At 34.7% G+C, this 6,011-nt stretch overlaps 1 long non-coding RNA gene across 2 annotated transcripts; it reads right to left on the reverse strand.

Moving 5' to 3' along the window:
* Positions 1 to 812: 812 nt before the first annotated feature.
* On the reverse strand, positions 813 to 3,782 carry LOC145576551 (uncharacterized). Of its 2 annotated transcripts, XR_014098434.1 has the most exons (3): positions 3,626 to 3,782; positions 2,975 to 3,162; positions 813 to 1,089 (listed from the first exon to the last, which is right to left on the reverse strand). It is a non-coding gene; the product is annotated as an uncharacterized LOC145576551 (long non-coding RNA). The 2 variants fall into 2 exon arrangements; XR_014098435.1 differs by lacking the exon at positions 2,975 to 3,162.
* Between the last annotated feature and the right edge of the window lie 2,229 nt (positions 3,783 to 6,011).

The raw sequence follows: 6,011 nt of genomic DNA on the forward strand, positions 1-6,011 counted from the left end.
TGACAAAAAGCCGCACCCAATACTTTGTGCTTGTTAATTTGTTGATTAATCTTGTTATTAGCATGATTAGTGAGTAATTCCCCCATTAAGGGGATAGTTGTGGTATAGTTGGATCTTGAGCATGTTTTAGGGTTTGGAATTGATTTGGTTGTGATTACAGCCTTTATTTGGTTGATGTTCTTCAATCTTCTTGCAAAGTGCACATTGTTAGTTGATTTAGGGTGAATTGATGCTATGTGATGCGATAGTTGAACTAGCTAGATTCATTTGTATCGATTGTTATTTGATTGCACCTCCCAATATATGGTTCTAATGTGACAACATAGAGGCTATGTTAGGAAAAGCCAATTGACCCCGATAGGTGGCTAGATTGGATCTTTCATCGATATTCAAGCATGTTTACTTCATGATTAATTTAATTTCATGCCTTATTTATGCTTGAGTGAATGCTATACCTAAACTATTTCACTTAATGCTTTATTTCTTGTTTTAGTGTCATAAGCCTTTAGATAACTTTTCCCTATCCCGGACTGGCTTAGTTGTTGATAACATTTGGTGGTGTTTAATCGTTCTCTGTGGTTCGACCTAGACCTGATCAAACGTTAGGCCGGGTCGGGTTGCTGAATTTTTTTCTGCCCAAATTGTTGGGTCGGGCCAAGATTCGGGCTAGAATGTTGTTGCCCAAACCCGTCCCATTCCAGCTTGTCGGGCCATTTTGGGCCTGCTTGTCTAAAGTTATCAATTTTATTTAATTTTTTTATTTTAAAGTTTGTTAGTGCATAAAACTATGAATTTTAATTTTTTAACTAAACTAGTACAAATAAATAATAATATTTTAAAATATGGAAGTACAACAAAGTTACAAAGCCTACAAAGATTAAAAAAGATACAATCCAAGTTCTAACAAAGTTTAAATGAAAAAACCAATGTCCAAAACACACAATATTGAAAATTATACTAGAGTTAAATTATAAAACTAATCAACTTTAATAGTCTCGTGTTGAACTTTGTTTTGCTCATCTTCATCTTCTTCTTCTTTGTCTTCATAATTAGGATCTTGAGTACGAGTTGAGAAAATATTTGATCCACCTTGACAAAATGAGAAGCATATACAAACGGTAGTTGAATGAATAATAATAAAAAATACAATGACTTTAAAATGAAACAAAATGTCACTTAAAGAGAAGCCTTTTGCACGAAGCGAATCCTCATAGCAAGCAAGGGATTCAATTGTCATGGAAGTAAGTGAAGCCCTCCATGGATTAATTAGCTTCTTACTCATACTAAAAGCTGACTCGGAAGGAACAGAAGAAATAGGAATGGCTAATATATCACGAGCCAATGCCTTAAGTTGTGGATGTCGATGTGCCCCGTTATTTTTCCACCAAACCAACACATCAATCTTGGAATTAAAATCAACATTCTTTTCTTCCAAATAGTGATCAAGTTGAGACTTATCATTCACATTTTGTTGTTGACTACTCATACAAGAACCAAAATTAACCATCCTATCATTACCACTAGAAAAAGAAGCATTGCTCGTTTTATGATCATGACTAACCTCACCACTTTCACCAACACCCCCACCATCAACATCTCTATACTCCCTAAGTAAATTGCATAACATAGCTTTCATCTCTTTCACTTTCTCCTTAGCATGCAACTCTCCATAAAGAGTAATGAAAGAATATTCAACAAATTTCAACTTATAACGAGGATCCAAAACACATGCACAAGACAACAAAGTATGATGATCGGACCAATACTTGTCAAATTTCTTCTGTATTGTTTTCACCATGTCAATTAAAAATGAATGTGGCCCATTTGCAGCTTCAAGTAACATGCATGGAATATCCCAAACCCACATAAAAAATGTTTGCAGTTGGAGATTTATAAGAAGAAAATTCATCTGTGACATCATAAAAAAGCTTCAAAAACTCATGAATCACTGACACTTTTTTCCATTCATCATCATCAAGAAGATCAATTTGATCTCACTATCCTTTTCAACTACATGATCAATTGCCGCCATAAATTCAAGAGCACGATAAAGCATCAAGTAGGTTGAATTCCACCTAACACAACAATCACCTCGAATTCTTTTCTTAGGATCCAAATCATAAGTTTGTACTGTTGAGCAATTTCATAAAACTTTTTCTTCTTTGGAATGGAGTATCTAAAATGCTTACCAACTGCTCTAATTTTATCTACAACACTATCAATGAGCTTAAGACCATCTTGCACATCAAGTTTATGATATGACAACAACAACGAATTTGAAAATATTCACCACAAAATAAAAGCTCCTTCCCATTCCTTACAAGTTGTCTTTTAATTTGACTACCCATAGTGTTATTATAGGATGCATTGTCCAATGTAAATGTTTCTACTTTTCTATCAATTTTCCATTTATCTAAACAAAGAGAAACATTCTCAGCAATACTAATCCCATCAAAAGGAGGTGTTAATGCACCAAATCTAAAAATTCTTTTTTGCAACTACCATTTAACATCAATCCAATGAGCAGTTATGCAAATATACTCATCTTGTGTAGTATCATTTCTCAAATTATCCGAAGTAAAACAAATCCTACCACAAGCATTATGCTAATCAGATTCAACAACTTTTCTTTCCTCTTCATAATACTTCAATGCAGCTCTTCTTAATGTGTGTCTACTCAATACCTTATAGGTAGGACAAGCAACAAAAAGCATGAATTTAAAACCAGGTTCTTCAATAGTTGAAAAAGAATGAGCTCCAACAACAACAAACGTGCAAATGGCTTTTCTAAGTTCATCAAGATCAATTTTAGGATGTTTTAAAGATAATGATTAACCTCTAGAACTACAATCAGAACCAAGCAAAAAATTCTTGATGGAAGAATTATTTTTTACAGCACATTTACCAAGATGTCTTTTTAAATGGGAAGTTCCATTGCTAGATTTGGCAGTAAAAATTTCCTTACAATGCTTACATTTTGCTTTTGTTTCATTCTTGTCAAAAGTTTCAAGCTTCTCCATATCATTCCACACTACTGATCAACCATCACGTACACTAGCATTTGGCTCTTCTTTGATTTTATCCTCTTCTCCAATATAATCATCATCAATTGCACGTTTTTTTTAACTTTTTGTGGACTTTACCATGATTTTAAAATTAAATCTGTATAGCCCACACAAAAAAAAAAGATAGAAACTTTATATCTTATATCTAATTAGTCGAAAATTACAAAAAAGATACAGTTAAAAATGACAAAAAATAATACCAAAATGAAATAACAGTAAAAAAAAAAATACAGTAGCATGAAAAAAACATCAAACATGAAAAAATTTGCACAAAAATTCGGAATTTAACATCAACATAAACAAAATACTAGATATATCTAACCAAAAATTTTAAAAAAATAATAGTAGCAAAAAAAAAAAAAAAAACCCAAATAGATAAATAAAATAATAAACGGCTAAACCAAGAAGAATTCGAATATTAAAAAAAAACCAAACATCGGATATCTAATTATTTATGATAAATATCCATTTGCAATTATCTGATTATCATCTAATTCGAAAAAAACAGCAGTTGAATTCAAAATTTGAAAAAAGAAATAATAAAAAAGCAATGTAATTACCTGATGGAGATCCACAGTTACAATTATTCAATTAATAATTTTTTCTTCAAGAATATAGACGAGGAATTTAGGAGGAAAGGAAACTTGAGAAGGAGTGTAAGAAGAGGGAGTGACGGCTGCTAGTGGAAGGAAAGAAATGAAAGAATTAGGGTTTATTTTGCATACTTTCTTACTTTGGCTTTTTAGTTTTTCATTTAAAAAAAACAGAAATTAAACATGCTGTATATCTGAAAATTGGACACATCATCTTTTGGGTCGGGCCAGACTTGCTGCCTAAACCCGCATTTCGGGCTCAAAAATTCTGCCCAAACTCGGGTAAAATCAGGGCCGGGCCATACTTGATCAGGTCTAGTTTGACCCCTATGCTTACCTTATATTCGTATTAGGTTTGTTTAGGTTGTATAAATTGTATTTTGACGACACGTTGATTCCTTTATCAAGTTAGCGCCTTTGCCAGGGAACGGCTTTCATTACCGTTATGTTATCTTATTAAGACTAGTCTTTTGTGAATAATTTTCATTTTAGTTGTTTGTTTTTCTTTGTGTTGTTTTTGTTGAAAAAAATGGCTTATATCTCTATTCCACAATTTTACAATGAATCATTTTGGGAAAATTTCAATAGACTTGAGGATTTCCTCGGCGGTGTTTCAGGGTATTTTTACCCCCCCTTTTTATAGACAAATGAGAGGCTAACAAGTGGCCTAATAATGAGTCAACACGTGGCATCCTGCTAAGCTAAATAAAGGCCAATAAGAGCATGACACGTGGCCTAAAGAGAGATATCAGAAAATGAAGGGCTCAAAGCCCATTAAGGAAACATACCTTGCATAAAGTACGTAAACTCTAATACACGTGTCAACCACGTATAGGGCAGCCGATCTTCCTAGGTTATGAAACCCTAGGAGCATGATCTCCTACTTCCCTATAAATAAATACCCCATCATTTCATGATGGAAGAGAACAACACACAATTCCTAAAGGCACTCTGCCCAAAAATATGCTCTCACTTCTCTCTACTTTCTCTTTCTAAAATTCTGTTTTCCGGTAACTAACTTGATCGTCGAAGGCGGATCTCCGGTAAACCGGAGATCCGTTGTTTTGCAGGTGTTCAAGCTGTACGAGTGTTGCATCCCGGATTTGTCTCCCGCGGGAATCCATACCCCCCTTCAGGAAATCACAAAAATCCCTGAAATAGGCGGTATTTTAGGTTTTACCAAGAGTGATTTATGTGAAATCATTTATTTGGGATTAAATGAGCATTTTAGAGGAGTGGTTTACAATATGTTAAATGGTGGGTTTCAAGCTATGTCTTCGGATGAGGCTTGCTGGGATTTCTATTCGTGGTTCACTAGGGATAATTATGATTGGGAGAGGGCCAATCATGAGACTTATGTTCGGGATTCTCATGCTTTAATGTTAATGCTATTTGTCATGATTCATCTAATGAGTGCATGAATTCCCATGATGTGCTTGATGCTCCCCATAGTGACCAAGTAATGCATGATTTCAACTCCCCTCCCTCTATAGTTCATTGTAATGAGGTACATTCTAATGATGATGAAGTGCATGTTCTTTCTAATATTTCATCCGATTTTTTCATGAATTCTAAAGGTGTTCCCCATAGTCCCCAAGATAATTCCATTAAGCAAGCTTTTGACTCTTATATCCATGATGATTTGGACTCATTTAAGATTATGGCCCAAATTTTTCTTTAGTTTCAAACGAAAGCCCATAACCTTTTGAGTGAGTTCATTGATAAGGCTTCATTGGAAAGAGATGAGTTTGAGAGAAAATTGCCCCCATTCACTTTTGGTTTTGAGATGGTTGGCTTTGAGAAATTTATGGGAGATGTTGTTCAAGGTTGTGAAGAGGAGGTTGAGGTTGAATCCCTTGGAGTTTTTGAGCTTGAGGGAGATGTAGATCGTGAGGGTTCTTCATTTGAGGATTCCAAGATTGATTTATATGCCCTTATTAGTGATGTGAGACCTTGTGGTGAGGGAGTAGCTACCCCTTTTCCCCTTTCTCCCAAAGGCTTAACCATATCCCCTACTATCCTATGTGCCTCCCTTCTTTTCTCAAAGAACCTCTTAGGATCCTCTTCCCATTCTTGCTTCCAAAACTCCCAACTTTTTTGTTGTTGATGAGGACAAGAGTCATAATGTCAACCATAAAGATTTTCGTGTAGAGAGTTTGCCTCCCTGTTTTTCTTTTTCTTCTTGTTCTTCTACTTCTTCTCACTAGATATTTTTCTTGAATTTCCTTTTCATCTCTCTTCTTCTTAGCAACTCTCACCTCACTTTCTTATGCATGCCTTTTTCTTGTTACATGCCCCTCCCCCGTCATTTTCCTACCATTACCCCTATGAAATGGGTAGTAGTGCATTTGAT

Source organism: Chenopodium album, chromosome 13 (genome assembly GCF_948465745.1).
Source record: "Chenopodium album chromosome 13, dcCheAlbu1.1, whole genome shotgun sequence".
In the NCBI taxonomy this organism is placed as follows: domain Eukaryota; kingdom Viridiplantae; phylum Streptophyta; class Magnoliopsida; order Caryophyllales; family Amaranthaceae; genus Chenopodium; species Chenopodium album.